Below are 9,965 nucleotides of genomic sequence, written 5' to 3' on the forward strand. Positions count from 1 at the left end.
CCTGAGCCGTTGGGGCCAGGACCATGGCTTCTGGTCCACTTTCTCAGCTGGACTCTGCATGGGCTGGTGCCGTTTGCAGCATCACTGTCTCGCTGAGGGACACCCCTGGATCATCCCATCCCACCCCTCACAGCAGCAAGAACAGGGTGCTGGACCTGGGCGGTGGCTGCACAACCTCTCTGAGCAGCCTGGTGCAGGGTCAGACTATGCTTATGGTTAAGCATAAGCATTAAAAAGCATTAAAGCAGTAAAAAGGCTTTTTCTGACATTTAAGTGGAATTTCTTGTGTTTCAGCTTGTGGCTGTGGCCTCTTGGGGCTGTTGTAGTCCCCTCACCACTGGATGCTTTAGTAAGATCCCCCTGAGCCTCCACTTCTCCATGCTGACCAAGCCCAGCTTCTGCAGGCTCTGCTCAACCAGTCCAAGCTCTAAATCATCAGTGTGGGTGTTGGCTGCACTTGTATGTCCCTGTCCCTCCTGTCCTGGGGAGCCCAGCCCTGGCCCAGCACACCAACTGTGTCTCGCCAGTGCTGAGCAGAGGGGCAAGATCACCCCCCTCAACCTGATGGAGATGGCCCTGTTCATGCAGCCGCCTTTGCTGCAAGGTTTGCTTGCTGGCCCATGGTCAGCTGGTGTCCACCAGGACTCCCAGTTCCTTCTCTGCAAAACTGCTTTCCACCCAGTCAGCGTCAGGATGCAATGGGTGTGATGGGTTGCCTCACACGAGGGGCGCGACTTGGCCCCTTGCTGAACTTCGTGAGGTTCCTCTCGGTCCAGGTCCCTCTGAATGGCAGCGTGAGCCTGTAGGGCAGCAGCACTCTCCCACTTTTGTGTCACCTGCAGATGTGCTGAGAGCAGGCTCTGTCTGTATCCAGGTCTTTAACAACAAGGTTAAAGAGTAGCTGGCCCCATTATTCACCCCTGGGGTACACCACTATGAACCAGTCTCCAGCTGGACTTGGTGCCAGTGAAGGCAGCCCTCTGAGCCCAGCCGCTCAGCCAGTTTCCAACCCACATCAGTGTCAGCTTACCCAGCCTGTACTTCATCAGCTTGTCCATGAAGGTTTTGTGGAACACAGTGCCAAAAGCCCCAGTGGAGTCAAGATAAAGCTGCCACAGCTCTGCCCCGTCCACTGGACCAGTCACCACACTGCAGACGACTTCCCTTTGTGAAGCCGCTCTGGCTGCTCCCCATCACCTTCTTGTCCTTCAGGTGTCTGGAGATGTCATCCCGGATCAGTTGCCCCACCACATTCACAGGGGTGGAGGCACAGGTCTGCAGTCCCCACAAGCCTCCTCCTCGTCCTTGAGGGAAGGAGTGACTTCCACTCTCTTTCAGCCATCAGAAACCTTTCCGATCGCTGTGCCCTTCTCCCAGGACCTCTGCTTCCACCTCTTGTACAGTTCTTTTTAATGTCTGAGTTGTACCAGGGCATCCAGTGTTGCCCCTGACCTTCATGTTCCCCCACCACTACCTACTGAGTAGCAAGCATGGTGTGCCTGTGTCAGGAAAACATCGCGGGTGCCCTCCAGAGACTTCCTGGGTGGCCAGGACCCTGCTGCAGTGTCCCTCCAGCAGCCATCAGGGTGGTTTAATGTCCCCTATGATAAGCAGAACTTGCAAACATGGAGCCTCTTCAGATTGCTCAAGAGCCTCATCCTCTGCTTCTCCTTGGAAGAGGCTCCTAGCAAGCTCCCCAGATGCTGCTGCAGCCAAGCGCGCCAAAAGCATGCCCTTGTTTAAAGATGCTTCTGATCACTATGAGCAGGGTCACCCCAGGAGGGAAAGATTCATTTTGGATTGCAGTGTTTGGTCCCATCTGAATCACCCTGCCCAGGAGAGCACCCCCATCCGCAGCCCACATGCAGCAGCTCCCTGCATCAGCTCTCCCAACACAGCTAAGAAAAGCATTACCTAAACCCCAGAGAAACGCCGTTTCCTTCCATAAACAGTTTGCCTTTCCACGTCACGTGTCCCTGCTCTCTGGGCCTCAAAGTGTGGTTTGTTGCATTACTAGAGAAAGAAAAGGGAAACCAAAGGGTCCTGGGATGGAAAATTAGAGCTGGAGCAGCTGAAAAGGTTCCAAGGGAAGTCCATGGCAGCCATGTGGTTAGGGAGAGTCTGCAGGTCCCACCGGCAGGTGAACTGGAAAGAGGCTTAAAAAAGGAAAATCAAGAGAAGAAAACATTTCAGTGCTGTTGGGAGCTGTTGGATGAATCAATACCAGAGGCCAAAGGCTTTAACAACTTGTGCTTCTGCAGTACACCACGCCAGAGCACCATTCAGCCAGGGGAAATGGCTTGTGTTCTCCTGCCCCACAGAGGCTGCAGTCATATCCAGTTGGCAGCAAAAACAGGAGCTGGTGGCCACTGTTCTGGCAGCTGCTGACCTGCCTCAGTCTCAGCAGCATCCTCAGCAGGCATGGGATAAGACCAGGTTATCTTATTAACAGGGTCTTCTCTACCCCTAAGAGTGATAGAGAAGCAGCCCCAGCCCTGGGAGCCCATGAAGCCACCCAGATGCACCCTCTAAGGGGGTGCTCTTGTCCCGTTGGCCCTAACCCCAGGCTCCCAGTGCAAGTCCAACTGCCTTGTATTTAACAGCAAATAGCCAGAGGAACAATTTATGAGCATCAGTAGGCAGAGATTTCCCATGGCAGGAGAGTTTTTTAGTTTCAACTCCCCTACCTTTTAATCAGGCAGGGGGCTTGGCACTAGATGATCTTAAGGTCCTTTCCAACCCTATTCTGTGATTCTAAGATGGAGATGGCTTTACCAGAAGAGCTCCTCAAATTCAAGGAATATTTAATTCTCCAAGTCTGTCAGCTGAGACTGTACAGGAGAGCCTAGATGATACTGGCGAGCTCATCCAGGTATCCCTGGCCAGCCAGATGATACCAAATTGCCACTGCCATGCTGCTCCTCAGAGCCATGGGCTGGCAGCCCGTACCAGCAGCATGACAGCTTTGCTCCACATGACCTTTGCCACCTCCTCATGAACAGCAAGTGATGCCACTCGACCCCAGGAAGGAAAATACTCCTACAGCTGTTGCATCCAAACTCAAGGCTACAAGGGGCTGTCTGCTCGTCTAAGCAGCCTGATGCTCCTCAGCTGAGGCAGATGCTTGACAGCACTTCTAGAGAGTGAACTCACCCCAGGGCTCAGCAGCATCACCGAGTGCTCTAGGGAGCTATTTTTAATTGGGATCTGCAGAAGGCTCATCAACACACACTTGGCATGGGCACCTCGGGGCCACAGCATCACCCACATGGGACAGTGGAGATGAGTGGCCTCTGCATTCACCCTACAGATCACAGGTCCTGGCATGGGATCAGAGGCAATACCCTGTATCTATAGAGCTATATATGTCCCCAAGGGAAGAGTTTGCACCCTTATGAATATGAGGCTATCCCTCTGCACCTCCCAGCAAGGTGCCTAGTGATGGATGTTTTTCTAGTAGCAGCACCGGTCCCTGTGCAGTCTAGGGGACAGGTTCCAGAGCTGCACGGGCTGCCATGGAGCCATTGGCACCAAGGAAGGGAGCAGTCATAGAAGGACAGACCACGGCTTCACCCAAAGTGCAGTACAGGCAGAGAGGGTCAGCAGCCATGCTCTGGGCAGGCAGCAGAATGGTGCGTACAGCCCTGCCTGGGAGAGCAAAGCAGCATTTTCCCTCTTCACTAAGCAAAACACTCTGCTGATCAAGCCTAGTCAGGAGAAATTGCTCAGCTCTGCCAGAATTCCCACTTTGCTACAAAAAATAGATTTTTGGCCGTTTTTCAATAATAATAATAGTCATCATCGTAATCATAATGCTGGCAGGTTGGCCCTCGCTCTGTGACAACCCAGCCCCATCTCCATCCCTGTGTGGAGGTGGTTGCAGTCAGCTGGTGCTCCTCAGGGCAGCATCACCCAGCAGCAGGAAGCAGTAGAGATGCCCCTCTGCCACCCCACTATGCTCCCTGGCATCGGGGTGACCCCCAGGCCTCCCTGAAAAGCATTTCCAGCCCCCATAAACGCTCTTGCTCCTCTCCTGCCGAGCGCAGAACTTGGGGCCGGGCTCAGCAGAGGGAGCCACAGACTGTGTGTCCTCGGACAGGAAGCTGCAGAGGCTGGGATTCAGCCTGGCACTCTTTCTCCTCTCTCTCCACTATCACTGACCTTGAGCATCAGCCAGCCGCAGGCGGAACCTTTGCAAACCCCCTGCCAGCTATCCCTCCCCACTGCTGCTGCTTCCCTACAACAACCTTTCCCACCCTTCCCTTCCCTCCAAACTGTACCAGCTCGTTGCAATGATGCCCATTCCCCTCCCAGTATATCTCCCCTTGTGATGAGCAATGGAGAAGAGACTGGAGGAAATGAGCACAGACTTAAGGTGCCCCGCACAGATTTAGGTCCCCACAGGAAACATTTACATGGCACTAAGGACTGTCCCCCCACACCACTTTAAAACCAAACACAGATTCTAAATGCATCCCACAGATATATTAGGGAGGTGACATCATTGGGGTTGATATTTATGTTTTCCAATAATTAATGTATCTACAGGCCATACCTCTTGTGGCATTTCTGGCTAGAGCAGAAAATGCATGCAAAGGAGGGTCCCTTAGTGGTTGCAGTAGGTGAAAATAGCAGGTAAACCCAAATCTACCCTGTTTTACCATAAAGATACCCCCTCAGACACTTGTTGGCTAATCTGCTCATAATAGCACTGCTAATGCTGGATGTGGATACCATTAATTATATGAAAAAAATCCATTTTCCCTTTTTCCTGTGCATCGATGTGCTGCAGCCATTCATGGACCATCCATCAGTGCGTGGACTAAAGAACTGTCAGCTGTACAGTGAGATATAACTTTTCAAGGGGAACATGCTGAGAGGGTGTGCAGGCACCCATGCCAGGGCAGGACAGAGCCAGGGCACTAATGCCTTCCCGTAACTCCTAGTAAAGGGTCCCCCAGGCTACACGTGAAGGTTGGGTGAGGGCACCCACCCAGGAATTGCTCCCTTGGTGGCAACTGTATAGCCCAGGAAAAGAAGCACCACTGTTGTTTGCCTTAGTACTTTTAAAATAGCCTAGAGGCCGGTACAGCTCAGTTAGCCCCTCAGGGTGGATTTCTAACCTTTGCTTTACTGTTGCCATCACAGTATGGAGCAGCAGAGCAAACAGAGGTAATGTGGTACAGTCCACTCTGCCAAAAATGCCTCTACAAAGCCCCAACACCAAAACCACAATACAAAGTTCTTCAAAAAAGGTAAATAAATCCTTTCTGATTATATTCTTTGGGTATCTTAGCAAGATTTATTTGAACACTGTGATTTATTTGCTGTCCCTGTCAGCAGCACAGCCCAAGACTTATAAAAAGAGCTTTAATGTTTTATATCCTCTTAACTTCTAAATCATAACTGCAACTTTAAATACAATTGGAAAGCAAAGCTTTTCAAAGGTTATTTCCAGGAGCTGGCACAAGGGCTCAGCCAAAGCTCAAAGGACACAGCAGTTTGGGGGCTCTTTCTCAATACCGACAACTCACTTGCGAGAGCAAGGCCAGGAACCAGAAGGCAGGTAATGAGCAATTTTAGCTCATTAAGCAGCTATGAGCTTACTCCAGTCCTACTCCAGCTTGCAGCTTCCCACTGCTGAGCACTCAGAGCTGCAGGCTAGCCATCTGTCAGCGCTTTCCCAGCAAGCTGGTACTGCCCAGGCTCCTCCTCCCTCCTTCTTTAAGACTGTCTTTCCATGAGCTTCCTTGGGAACAGGTTAGGTTGGGCTGGGAAATCTCACATCTTCAAGCAGCAGCATTTGTTTTCATCACCTACCTGACCAATCCTATGTGCAAGAGGGTGCTTTGAGGAAGAAGTTTTCAGACTTTCCATGAAGATGCTCCAAGGGCTGGAGCACCTCTGCTATGGAGACAGGTTGAAAGAGTTGGGCTTGTTCAGTCTGGAGAAGGGAAGGCTTCAGGGAGACCTTAGAGCAGCTTCCAGTGCCTAAAGGGGCTACAAGAAAGCTGGAGAGGGACTTTTGACAAGGGCCTGTAGGGAAGGGACAAGGGGGAATGGCTTTAAACTGACAGAGGGCAGATTTAGATTAGGTATTAGGCAGAAGTTCTTCCCTGTGAGGGCGGTGTGGCGCTGGCACAGGTTGCCCAGAGAAGCTGTGGCTGCCCCATCCCTGTCAGTGTTCAAGGCCAGGTAGGACAGGGCTTGGAGCAGCCTGCTCTAGTGGAAGGTGTCCCTGCCATGGCAGGCGGTTAGAACTGGATGAGCTTTAGGGTCCCTTCCAACCCAAACTGTTCTGTGATTCTGTGAATCTGCACCTAGAGATGGAACCCAAGGGGAGAGGACCAAACAGCCTGTGCCAGGGACCTGACAGAGGCTGGACATGGCACAGGGACTCACTGACTGGTCAATCCACAGCACATGTGCAAGAGTAATGGGCGATACCAAAAGTAAACCACAGCAATGGGGGGGGGGGGAGGGGGCACCCAAACCAAAAATACCTCAAACAAACAAACCCCACAAAACCCCAGAGAACACAAAGGAGCTGAGGAAAAAAAAACCCTGAGAAGCCACACATACCACGGGAAATTACCAGGGAATGAACAGAGCATGTGATAGAGCAGGTGAGATCTTGAGAGATGTGGTAGGTTAGGGATGGTGGGATGTCACCTTAATTGCAGATTTGGGGTCTTTGACAGGTTTGGTTACCGCTCTCTTCTGTTTTGTTGAGGGTTTTGTTTTTCTCTTGAGCTGTAAACACTTTTAAGCTGAATATTTTTTTCCCCCTCAATGAAAAATTGTTTTCCCACGATCACAAACCCAGGAAGGCTCCTTCCAATCCCACACCTAAAAAACAAACCAACACAAAACATAAAGAGAAGGCAATAGAAAACGTCCTGCAAAAGCGCCCATTTGAACAAACAGGCCATTTCCCACCACAATCTCTGGCTTCAATATACAACCGTGAGAAAGACAGAACTCAGCTTCACCACAAAGACAATTCTTGACAATGCTCCGGGGCCTCCCAGGGGGGTTATTTCCAAATAGGACAGACCATTTGGGAAAAAAAGAAAACAAAAACAAACCCCCACGCAGCTGGAGGCTTCCTGACTGGCACAGCATTCACCCACAAAGCTACGCTGTGCCAGCACATTCCCCATCCCGCCTGCAGCCCAAAACCATTTCTGGTTGCCTGGTTCATCTCGTGCTTCAGCAGAGAAGAGACTTAAGAATCACAGAACAGTTTGGGTTGGAAGGGACCTTAAAGCTCATCCAGTTCCAACCCCCCTGCCATGGCAGGGACACATTCCCCTAGACCAGGCTGCTCCAAGCCCTGTCCAGCTTGGCCTTGAACACTGCCAGGGATGGGGCAGCCACAGCTTCTCTGGGCAACCTGTGCCAGCACCTCAGCACCCTCACAGGGAAGAACTTCTGCCTAATACCTAATCTAAATCTGCCCTCTGTCAGTTTAAAGCCATTCCCCCTTGTCCTGTCCCTAGAGGCACTTGTAAAAAGTCCTCCACATTTCCTGTAGCTCTTTCAGTACTGGAAGACTGGTTCAAGCTCTTCCTGGAGCCTTCTCTTCTCCAGAAGAAGCTGTGATGGTTTTGGCTGGGATAAGGTTAATTTTCACACAGACATTTAATGTCTTCCTTTTTTTATTCTCCTTTCCCCATCCAAGGGGCAGGAAAGCCTGGGTCAGTTCACCCTCATGAGGGGTTGGCAGCTTGCAGCAGGTCATGCTCCTCTGTTGGTGCAGTTACAGCTCCAACTGCAGCACAGAAGGCATCCACCCCTTGGAAGAGCCTGGTGATAGAGAAGAGCAAACATTAAGAGCTACGAAAGGACTTCCCTGGCGCACACAGGCACGGTCTGCTTTGCTTCTGGTGTGAAGTGACAGGGCAGCTGCACGCTGTCCATGTGTATACAAACATACCCAAATACAGTTTGTGCGGTCTCCCTTCCCTCAGCACTGCCCCTTGGCAAAGCTTTCGTTACGATGCTCTTCAGGAGTCTCCAATCTGTAAACTTTGCATTTCCTTCCCCTGTATCTCAGCAATATCTGCATCCTGAGAGGATGGCAGGAATATCTCTCAAACAGCTTCCCCCCTTGAAGGAGCAGCACAGCTTCTGCTAGCACAGGCTGAGCTCATTGCTGTGCATGGCACACAGTGGGGTAACCCAACCAAGACTTCAGCTTCAAGGTCTTGTCACACCTACATGTTGTCAACTGTTAGGACACATTTGTTCAGGTAGCTTGGCCAGGAACCAGGTATTTCCTCAGTAAAGTGTGATGAGGCATCCAGAACAGCTCAAGAAGCATACAGAGGTCTGTAAGTCTGTGAGTCTCAAAGCGTTCAACAGCTACTCCAGAGCAGCTATTGCCACCCGCCCTCCTGCCCCATTGACTCCTCTGGCACCGAGGACCAGAAAGAAAGATGATGACACAAATGGGGACTCATCTGAGTACAACAGCAACTACTGTCCCAGAAGAGCAACCCAACATCTCACCACAGGCTTGGAGCACCTACCAGTGAAGAAACCCCCACCCAAGGAGACAGAACTTGTGCCACTTCCTTATGAGATGCCATCACCTCCAAGTCACCAAGAATGCTACCACTCCAAAGGATAGTACTGTGCTTTAATAGAGACAAGACTTTCACATGGTACAACAACAGGCTGTACGTCCTAGACATACATACACACTAGGTGTAGTTAAAGCTTGTGTATTTGAACAATACTAATGTTCAAAAAAATGCACCAAATCTTACAACAACAACGTGAGCAAAATCCAAGGCCACAGGTAGAGAGAGGTATGGTTTAAGGGCTATAGGTCACATGGAAATAAAAACCAGTGGTGGTGCAATGCGAACTTTATCCTGAATAGAGATAAGGGGTTAAAACACAACTTTTCCCTTACCTCAGGAGCAAGACAGTGTTTTACAGAGACTTAATTTCCAAACTAAAGCAAGCAAAGAGAAACAAATATACTAGTGTGTGCCCCTTTGGTCCTCAAATTCTTTTTCCTGTTTTTGAGTTAAAGACAGAGTTCTACTCTGAACCTCAGGCAAGAAAGGTTTAAGGCTTTTTCAGCTGGGTATTTGAAGCAGAAAGTGGCAATATCTGCTCTCAACCACTTCAGGAAAACAAATACCATAGAGTTAGTGTATTTTATAAATGTGCAAACACAGCTTGTTTACACTAGCAGACAAACACTGTTACAGTACTTAACTCTACAGAATCCAGAACAGAGGATATTACAAAAGATTTTTCCCAATAATGCTGTGAAGGTCATCAAGGTAAAATCAGTGTAATCAAGTACATGAGGTGGTTGTTCTTGAAACTTCTTTAGGCCCAATGGAAATTTGACCAGACATTATTTTCATTCAATTTCCAACACGGGTTGAAGCAAGAGGCAGGAATGTTGGTTAAGATGGAGCTTGCCAGACCAGGAACTGTCTTTTAGGTTCATATACAGAACATCTTGGATTCATATTCGGCATAGCAGATACCACTATGGGAACCTTCTCTGTGAGCATCCGACACCCTGGCTGACATTTTATTCTTTAACTTTTGCCTCCTGTGCTTAGTTTGAGAAGGGTGGTTTTCATTTGTGCCTCATGTTTTCCCAATTAAGAGTTACAAAACAGCCATTAAAACTGTAACAAAGTATAAGAAGTTCAGCCAAGTCCAGCTGACTGAACCTTTTGTACCAATACTGCCACATACAGAAGTTGCCACACAGAAAAAAATGTGGTTGAATTCACTTTGATGGCCCTGGAAATGCTTTTCTCAATTGCTCTTACAAAATAAGTTGTTGTCATTTCAGGTTACTTTGCCCTGAAATGACCGGCTGTCAAGCAGAAGAGGTACAAGGGTGCTGTGTTCAGGATTTCAGTGCTTACCTTTGGTCCAACATTTATGAGATGCAAATCTTGACAAGCTTGAACTCTTAATTTTCA

The 9,965-nt window shown here is 49.7% G+C and overlaps 1 long non-coding RNA gene across 1 annotated transcript; it reads right to left on the minus strand.

Moving 5' to 3' along the window:
- Window positions 1-5,288: 5,288 nt before the first annotated feature.
- On the minus strand, window positions 5,289-6,037 carry LOC130608450 (uncharacterized). Its single transcript, XR_008974537.1, has 2 exons — window positions 5,821-6,037; window positions 5,289-5,745 (listed from the first exon to the last, which is right to left on the minus strand). It is a non-coding gene; the product is annotated as an uncharacterized LOC130608450 (long non-coding RNA).
- Window positions 6,038-9,965: the final 3,928 nt, after the last annotated feature.

This window comes from Pezoporus wallicus, unplaced genomic scaffold, assembly GCF_028554395.1.
Source record: "Pezoporus wallicus isolate ANWC-B61680 ecotype Strahan unplaced genomic scaffold, APGP_CSIRO_Pwel_v1 contig_8403, whole genome shotgun sequence".
Lineage (NCBI taxonomy): Eukaryota > Metazoa > Chordata > Aves > Psittaciformes > Psittacidae > Pezoporus > Pezoporus wallicus.